Genomic DNA, 10,280 nt, shown 5'->3' on the forward strand with positions numbered 1-10,280 from the left:
AAGGAATTACCCAAAAGTTAGAAAAGTCTGACTCTTGTTGAGGAAATAAGGAAAGAGGGAAGCCTTCTACAGTTCCATATGAATCTGGGGTTTAAAAGATTTAAAAGGCAAAGTAGAGTTAAGTAAAGGCAAAACAGAGTTAAGTGTGGGAGGTGGGAGGTGGGTTCAGGATGGGGGACACATGTATACCCTTGGCTGATTCACGGCAATACATGGCAAAACCGACTACAATATTGTAAAGTAATTAGCCTCCAATTAAAATAAATAAAATTTTAAAAAGAGAGCTAAGTGAAGGCAAAGGGGCCACCAGTGAATGTCACAAAGTACATAGATTAAGCATGTCCCCCATTAGAAAGTAGAGCAGGCTCAAAGGTCCTAAGGTCCAGAAAGTATGACTTTACCCAGGATCTCAGAGATAAGAGGGATAGCTGAGATGAGAACTCTTAGGTTTTTGTCTTTGGATTTAGTTTTCTTTTCATTGTCCAACATCATGATTCATTATTGATTGGCTTTTAGCAATCCTATGTTTATTTGTTATTTACAAGTATTCACTTTTTTTTTATTTATTTGGTTTATCTATTATTCACTTTGTTTGTTATCAGTCCCTGTCTACATCAGCTCCAGTAAGGTTCTGTCAAGTAGAATTAAATGTGTGCATACTCAGTTGCTAAGTCATATTCGACTCATTGCGACCCCATGGACTGTAACCCACCAGGTTCCTCTATCCATGGGGTTTTCCAGGCAAGAAAACTGGAGTGGGTTACCATTTCCCCCTCCAGGGGAATCTTCATAACCCAGGGAGCAAACCTATGTCTCCTGCACTGGCAAATGGACTCTTTACCACTGAGCCACCCGGAAAGCTCTCAATGAGTTAAGTAGGTATAATTTATTTGGCCAAAACAGAGCCAAGAACCAGGGTAATTAATTATTAATTAGTAATGATGATGTTGGTTAAATGAAAAATAGCATTAAATACTTTGTTTCTAGCACTGTTACCATCTCTCTGTTAGGACTTGTGCTGAAAAATAAAATGACTGAGGTTTGATATAAGAGATAAGTGTAACCCCGGGGATTCACTTACGCCCCCATGCAAGCCTTACTCAAATCCACAGTGCATGGATGTTGCTGGATGTCTAATCCTAGGTGCTTTGGGGATCATTTCCAGACAAGCAGGAGGCATTCTGGACTGAGCCCTGTTACCTTTGTCTGACTATCTGTGTTAAATCAGGCTTTGATTTCAACTTTGTGCAGCGTCTGTATCAAGAATTGTTATTGATTGTCTCATGTTCCCTTTGGAAGAAATTGAGTATCCCCGAGATGTTATTGATTTCTTTTTAATTAAAAGAAAAATCATTTTAACTCATTATTGCTCACCATGTCTCCACCCACACCTAATCAAAACAAGTCAAGTGCTTTGTAAAAAATAAATTCACTCCAACTAAATGAAAAAAAAATTGATGCTTTCTTTCTATAGCATAAATATGATATTATTCATGATAGATCATTTTCTTCAATATGCCTCTGTGGTAAGCACTCTGTCTATATTATTCTATCTAATCCTCAATAATATTGCAAGGTAGCATTATTACCTTATTTTACAAAGAAGAAAAGGAATAGAAAGTTTAAGTATTTGGTTAGGGACACCTATCTAGCAAGATGTTGGGCTAGGATTTTAAGCTTAGAATTATCTGTTTCTAAAGCCCAGATTCTTGCCCATAGTCTTACTCACAAAAGGTAATATTGCTTCAAGATGGTATGTTTAAAATGTATTACAGAGACGTTTTACTGGACTTTGTTGCTGTTATTGACCTTGCTTGGAAAAACGGATACTACATATAGTCCTGTCATGGAATTACTGGGTTACTTATATCTTTTCATATAACAGTTTTAAATTTGAAAACTACCAACATTTTCAGGACTTCCCTGGTGGCTCAGATGGTAAAGCGTCTGCCTGCAGACGGGAGACCCAGGTTCGATCCATGGGTTGGGAAGATCTCCTGGAGAAGGAAATGGCAACCCACTCCAGTATTCCTGCCTGGAGAATTCCAGGGACAGAGGAGCCTGGTAGGCTACAGTCCATGGGGTCGCAAAGAGTCGGACACGACTGAGCGGCTTCACTTCACGTCGCTTCACTTCACCAACATTTTCAGATACTGATTTATTTGGTGCACTAGAAATATTATGAAGCAGCTTCTTATAAATTTCAGATCATTGGTGAAGTGTACATGTTCTATTTCCAACTCACAGAAGATAATTTTAGAATAAACAGATCATAATTATGCAAATTATGAGAAAAACAGAAGAATTCTAAACAACAATCCCCACATTTTACACAAGGTTCTTATTCAGCTACAAGTTTCAGATTGGTAATCTTGTGAAAAGACTATGTGACCTACAGTTTTAATAGCCCATGGCTTACTTCCAAAGAGATAGATATCATTATCTTTTTAAAACAATTATCTTGTAAAGTCATTACAAAATTTGAAAACAGTTTTATAATCAAGACCTAACTTAACTATCTGGAGTTTAGATATGAAGTTTGCTACCTCTAGGCTCTTAACTGGTCAAAAAAGAGTCAATCTAACCTACTAACTCTGAGAACAGAGGGTGGCCCTAAGCTAAGCAGCATCTCTTAGTAGATTTGCAACAGTGTGGAGTATGCTGTGTGTGTTTTGGTGTGTGTGGGGGGGGAGAGGTTGGGGGTGACGATGGAAGAGCATGCTGTGGGCACCCAGCCAGAGCACCTGTGACAGACAGCCTGCATTCCTCCAATAGCTGAGTGCCCATCCAAGGCTCTAAGTTAAGCATATATCTCAGAACCAAGTCTAGCTAAGAAGAATGAGCCTCATGACAAATATCTATGTCCTGAACTTCCATAGCCCTTAAAAAAATGACAGACCAGTTCACAAAGAAGGGCTCTTACAGATGATCTAACTGAATCTTCCCATCTAATGCATTATAAATTAGATCTCAAAAATGTGAAATGACCTGCCTGAAGTACCATATGTCATCCGATGCCCTTAAAGGGGTGTTAACTAATATTGGATAAAAAGGATATTTTGAAAGTATGTCACAGTTTATTAGTATAATCAATTTTATGTGTAGCAATAATTTTATAGGGTTATTTTTAGGTTTACATACTATAATTTAAAATGGAGGGTCAAAAAAGTATAAGACACCATCCTCATCCTCAAGGGGGCTTCAAACTAGTTCAGAAGATCAAATAAACAGGTAACAGATAACAAGACCTCAGGGGCAGAGATAACACAAAGCAGGACCTGAATAGCTGCCTGCCCCACTCTTACATTAGTAACTGCTTTAAAGATTTATAGGAAAGAGTAATCAGTTCAAGGATATTCTATGGAGAAGTAAATTAGGCCTCTGAATAAGAAGGTATCCAACTGTAAACATAGAAGGAGAGACAAAGACTAGTAGAAGTTCAAAGGAACTTAAAGCTTATTTAGGTCTTTTTTTTTTTTTTTGAGTTTGCAGATAAAGGCTCAAATATGAGTAATGACTCGTGTAGCATTACACTAATTAATAACAGAGCCAGGAAAAGTGTTGGTTACTCAGTCGTGTCCGACTCTTTGTGACCCCACAGACTGTAGCCCACCAGGCTTCTCTGTCCATGGAATTTTCCAGGCAAGAATACTGGAGTGGGTTGCCATTTCCTTCTCCAGGGGATCTTCCAAACCCCAGAAATTGAACCTGGGTCTCCCACATTGCAAGCAGACTCTTTACTGCCTGAGCCACCAGGGAAGCTACCCAGGACTCAAACCCACGTCTCCCACATTGGGAGCGCATTCTTTACCATCGGAGCCACCAGGAAAGCCCAAGAATACTGGAGTGGGTAGCCTATCCATTCTCCAGGGGATCTTCTCAACCCAGGAATTAAACTGGGATCTCCTGCATTGCAGGTGGATTCTTTACCAGCTGAGCTAGCAGGGAAGCCCCATTAAGACCAGAGTTCTTTGCAAATACACGTTTCAACAGTCACTACTATGGACTTGAACGCTGATTTGCTATCTCATAACTTGACCAAAAGAAAGAAAGAAAGTGAAGTCACTCAGTCGTGTCCGACTCTTTGTGACTCCATGGACGGTAGCCTCCCAGGCTCCTCAATCCATGGGATTCTCCAGGCAAGAGTACTGGAGTGGGTTGCCATTGTCTTTTCCAGGGGATCTTCCTGACCCAGGGATCGAACCTGGGTCTCCCACATTGCAGTCAGATGCTTTACCCTCTGAGCCACCAGGGAAGCCCAACTTGACCAAATTTTTGCTCAAAAATCATATGTTATTTAAATTTACCACACATTAAATCAGAATTCAAAAACCTCCTCCATAAAGTTATGTGATCAATAGTTCTCTCTCCTATACTGATTGAGAAACAGGATATAAAATTTTTGGAGAGCTGAGGCATGAAAGTGAAAGTGGAAGTGAAAATGAAGTTTCTCAGTCCTGTCAGACTCTTTCAGACCCCATGGACTGTAGCCCACCAGGCTCCTCTGTCCATGGGATTCTCCAGGCAAGAATACTGGAGTGGGTTGCCTTTTACTTCTCCAGGGAATCTTCCCATCCCAGGGATTGAACCCGGGTCTCCCACATTGTAGGCAGACACTTTTACCATCTGAGCCACAGATTATGGTTTCAAATAAGGGACTATTAAATATTTAAAATTTTCTTATTTTAAAAATATGACCTAAGCTACGGAACCAAGTTTTATTATTTTTCTAATTAAAATTAAGTTTGACCTGAGTCCCCACATATTAAGATGGTTATAAAATTCAATATCAATTGATCTGACAGAAATAGAGGCAAGGGTTTCCCCTTCCTCCCTCCTTTGATTATACAAGAACCCTGAAGGACAGAAAGGATATCAAAATGGTAGGTGCTAGGCATCTTCGTTGGTCACTGATGCTGAATTTTTTAAGGTCAACATGGCCCTTCTGTAGGCAGGTAGCAGCATTCTCCCATGCCAAGCTAGGCCATAGAGATCCTGATCAAAACCCCAAGGTCAGAGGTGCGTAGTGAACCAGTTAGCTCTGCTGTGTAATAAACAACCTAAAAAGTTAGTGATTTAAACATGATGAGTTCCTAGTTCTGTGGGTTGACAGTTGGGACTGGGCTTTGTTGAGTAGTCTTTGTTTTTCTTGGGTTCACACATAACATCTGTGGTGAGCTATGAGTCAGCAAAGCGGCTTCTTGGGTTGTTTGGCTCTCAGATGGGGGATGGGAAGGGGACCAGGCCATGTGTCTCTCATAGAGTAGGCTGTTTTGAATCTGCATACATGACAGATTTTCCAGATTCTAAGAGAAAGAGCAGAAACACACAAAGCCTCTTAAGACCTAGATTGAAACCGGCATACCATCCCTCCCACTGCTTTATATTGCTTTATATTGACCAGAAGACATCACAATTCAGCTCAGATTGAAGAGGTGGAGAAATAAACTTCACTTCTTGATGAGAAGGGCTGCACAGTCACATTTCAAAGGGACTCAGATACAGGAAGGTGTGGAGAATGTGGCCACCGTTACAACCTGCCGCCCACAGCCCAGCATGGCATCGGTGCTCTACCACTACAATGGCTCTGAGTTCCGGTGAGCACCAGCCTCCACTGCTCTTGACCAGAATGCCTACCACCTCCCTGGCTTCCGGGATCAATCAGTTTCACAGGGCCTTTCTTTAATCCTCAATCACAGTGCTTCTGCTGATTAATTTTCTCTTTGTGTGTGAGTGTGCTTTGTCACTAAGTCGTGTCTGAGTCTTTGGGACTACATGAACTGTAACCAACCAGGCTCCTCTGTCCACAGATTTCCCAGGCAAGAATACTAGAGTGGGTTGCTGTGCCCTCCTCCAGGGGATCTTCCTGACCCAGGGATTGAACCCGCATCTCTTGTGTCTCCTGGATTAGCAGGCAGATTGTTTTCAACTGTGCCACCTGGGAAAGCCCCTGCTTGATTATTTACATGGAACCAAACCTCTGGTCTTCCCTGGTGGCTCAGATAGTAAAGAATCTGTCTGCAGTTCAGGAGACCCAGATTTGATCCCTGGGTCGGGAAGATTCTCCTGAAGAAGAAAATGGCAACCACTCCAGTATTCTTGCCTGGAGAATTCCATGGACAGAGGAGCCTGTCAAGCTACAGTCCATGGGGTAACAAAGAGTTGGGCATGGCTAGCAACTAACACTTACTTTCAAGCCTTTAATAACTAACATGTGTTCAGAAATTCCTCCCAGTATACCTACAACAACTGATTACACCTCTGACTGTTAACAACCCCCAGGAGGTAAGGAAGGCAAGGATTCCTGGATAGAAGAACTCACAGGTCCAGTCACCCCTACTACAAGGAAAGAAGACCTTTTATTCTTCTGTCATCATCTTATGGAGGAAAGGAAGACTTGATCATTTCCTAACAGCTATTCTGTCATTTAATTCAATTTTATTTAATTCTCAGTTACTCTTCTGGCCACAGAATCTATAGGAAACTTGAGCTAGAAATATTATTGATCACCTCTAAAACAAATTTTTGTAAGCAAGATTTTGTCCATGAAAGTATTATCTGTGCCAAATAAAATCTTTTTCTTCTATCTGATCTTTGTGCTCTTTCATAGTCTGAGGATGTATGTGTTCTTGAAAGCACATATTTAACTCTGGTTGAGGTACTCACAGTTGAAGTACACTGTTCTTTAGATTGCCATGACTCATTGAAAAATGCATTTTCTTGCTAATGACCCTCATGTAAACAGTAGTTTTTTTCTTTATAGCAACAAAGACTTCTTTGAGGAGAAGGTTATCAAACTATTAAAAATCAGATTAAGCAAAGATTCCATACCAGCACAAACTAGTACCTTGTCTTTAAAAAGGCCAAATAGTATAGGACGGAAAAGGAGGGTCAGACTGTCATATTCACTAAGACTTACTTTATACTAGGAACTGTGCTAGACACTTGACATAGTTTAACTTAATGTTTACATTAGCAAAGGGCAAATATGATTGTTGCCTGTATAAACAGGAAAAGATTGCACAGTCAAACTGGGTAATTGGTAGAAAATTTAATAAAGGGGCTATTTACAGAGCCATGGGCAGTAATAGTGGAAACTAACAAGAGAGAGTAGTATATCCTGCAATGAGAAGCAACAGAGAACCCAGGAAGAGTTACAGCTGGATAGCCAATGTCCAGGAAGAGAGGAGAGACTGCTGTGGAAGATGGAGCTGCTTTGGAAGGAAGCAACCAACCTGCCAGCCTGTGTTTCCTGCCAGCTCCTCACTGGGTAAACCCAGCCAGAATCATGAGCCATGGAGTCTGTGGATGCAGTCCCTGTATTCAGCCTCCTAAGACACAGAACAGGGTGAAGAATGGTAGAGTGGAGTGGAAAAGGAGGGTAAACTAGGGGTATCCGCCACAGTGTCCCGTTTTAAAGATGAGCAAATTGAGAGTCAAATAATAACTTTTGTAGGTCACAGAGGCAAAACAAAATTTAAACTCAGATCTCTCTAAGTTCTCTTTGCAGTCATTATATCAGAAAAACCTCTATTTCTGCTTTACTGACTATGCCAAAGCCTTTGATTGTGTGAATCACAATAAACTGTGGAAAATTCTGAAGGAGATGGGAATACCAGACCACCCGACCTGCCTCTTGAGAAACCTGTATGCAGGTCAGGAAGCAATAGTTAGAAATGGACATGGAACAACACACTGGTTCCAAATAGGAAAAGGAGTACGTCAAGGCTGTATATCGTCACCTGCTTATTTAACTTATATACAGAGTACATCATGAGAAACCCGGGGCTGGAAGAAGCAGAAGCTGGAATCAAGATTGCTGGGAGAAATCTCAATAACCTCAGATATGCAGATGACACCACCCTTATGGCAGAAAGTGAAGAGGAACTAAAAAGCCTCTTGATGAAAGTGAAAGAGGAGAGTGAAAAAGTTGGCTTAAAGCTTAACATTCAGAAAACTAAGATCATGGCATCCGGTTCCATCACTTCATGGCAAATAGATGGGGAAACAGTGGAAACAGTGTCAGACTTTATTTTTGGGGGCTCCAAAATCACTGCAGATGGTGATTGCAGCCATGAAATTAAAAGATGCTTACTCCTTGGAAGGAAAGTTATGACCAACCTAGATAGCATATTAAAAAGGAGAGACATTACTTTGTCAACAAAGGTCCGTCTAGTCAAGGTTATGGTTTTTCCAGTGATCATGTATGGATGTGAGAGTTGGACTATAAAGAAAGCTGAGTGCTGAAGAATTGATGCTTTTGAACTGTGGTATTGGAGAAGACTCTTGAGAGCCCCTTGGACTGCAAGGAGATCCAACCAGTCCATTCTGAAGGAGATCAGTCCTGGGTGTTCATTGCAAGGACTGATGCTAAAGCTGAAACTCCAATACTTGGGCCAGCTGACTCATTGGAAAATACCCTGATGCTGGGAATGATTGAGGGCAGGAGGAGAAGGGAATGACAGAGGATGAGAAGGTTGGGTGGCATCACCGACTCAATGGACATGAATTTGGGTAAACTCCCAGAGTTGGTGATGGATAGGAAGCCCTGGCATGATGTGGTTCATGGGGTTACAAAGAGTCGGACATGACTGAGCGACTGAACTTCACTGAACTGAATATGAACAATTCTGTTAATGATTTTTTACTCAAGTCAACAAATATTTATGGATTACCCAGTATGCACCCTAAGTGTTTTTGACACTGCAGAGGATATGACTGACAAATGTGAATAATAAAAAAATGTAAAATACTGGAAATCAAGTATAATGAAGCTCATAAGTGTACAGCACATGCAGTAAAGGATTAGAGGCCTAGGAGGATGAAGCTTGGAGGGAATCAGCAAAGACTGAGAAAGCCTTGATGCAAAGGGACATGTTCAGAGGAACCTGAAAAGATGAACAAGGTTTAATAGATACATATGGCAAGGACATTTGGGGTCTTTAGAGGGGAACCTTGCGTGCTGGAGAGGGGAAATTGTTCAGGGACTAGGCTTTTCCTACATGAAATGAAAGCAAACGTGATAAAGGGAAGCAGTTGGCTCTGGAGGAACACACTCTGCCCCTCTGGGGCCTTCCCAGATCTTTTCCATCCTCATCCCCCTCTTCGCAGTTGGGAGCTGCTCCTTTCCCAGCAATGTCAGCTGTTTTCAGTTGCATGGTATTCAGGAAAACCTGTCTGTCCTTTCTCAACATAAGGCTTTGTTTAGTGACTTCTAGCACTAAGTTATGACTCCAGTACTTTTGCCTGGCAAATCCCATGGGCAGAGGAGCCTGGTAGGCTGCAGTCCATGGGGTCGTGAAGGGTCGGACACGACTGAGCAACTTCACTTTCACTTTTCACTTTCATGCATTGGAGAAGGAAATGGCAACCCACTCCAGTGTTCTTGCCTGGAGAATCCCAGGGATGGGGGAGTCTGGTCGGCTGCCATCTATGGGGTCGCACAGAGTCGGACACGACTGAAGCGACTTAGCAGCAGCAGCAGCAGTAGCACTAAGTTAAACATGTGTTTAAGGGCTCAGCTTATGGCACAAAAGTAGACATAATAGATCAATGGAAGAGCATAGAAAGTCCAGAAATAAACCCACATACTTATGGTCAATTAATCTGTGATAAAGGAGGCAAGGGTATATAATGGAGAAAAGACAGTCTCTTCAACAATTGCTGATGGGAAAACTGGATAGCTACATGTAGAAGAATGAGATTAGAATATTCTCTAACACTACATACAAAAATAAATTCAAAATAGATTACAGACCTAAATGGGTCAAAGACCAGATACTATAAAACTAGAGGAAAATATAGGCAGAACTCTCTTTGACATAAATCACAGCAATATTTTGGGATATCCCTCTCCTAAAGTAAAGGAAATAAAAGCAAAAATGAACAAATGGGACCTAATTAAACTTAAAAGCTTTTGCATAGCAAAGAAAACCATCCAGAAAGCAAAAAGACAACCTACCAAATGGGAGAAAATATTTGCAAACGATATGACCAATAAGGGATTAATATGAAATATATATAAACAATGCATACAACCCAGCATCAAAAAAAACAACCCAGTTAAAAAACAAGCAGAAGAGCTGCATATATGTTTTTCCAAAGAGGAAAAGCAGACGGTCAACAGGCATATGAAAAGATGCTCAACACTGCTAATCATCAGGGAAATGCAAATCAGAGCTACAATGAGATATCACCTCACACCTGTGAATAGGCACAAACCAGTGGGTATAAAGGGGAATATAGCCAATATTTTGTAATAAATATAAATGGAAAGTAAA

The sequence above is a fragment of the Bos javanicus genome, chromosome 20 (genome assembly GCF_032452875.1).
Source record: "Bos javanicus breed banteng chromosome 20, ARS-OSU_banteng_1.0, whole genome shotgun sequence".
NCBI classification, from domain to species: domain Eukaryota; kingdom Metazoa; phylum Chordata; class Mammalia; order Artiodactyla; family Bovidae; genus Bos; species Bos javanicus.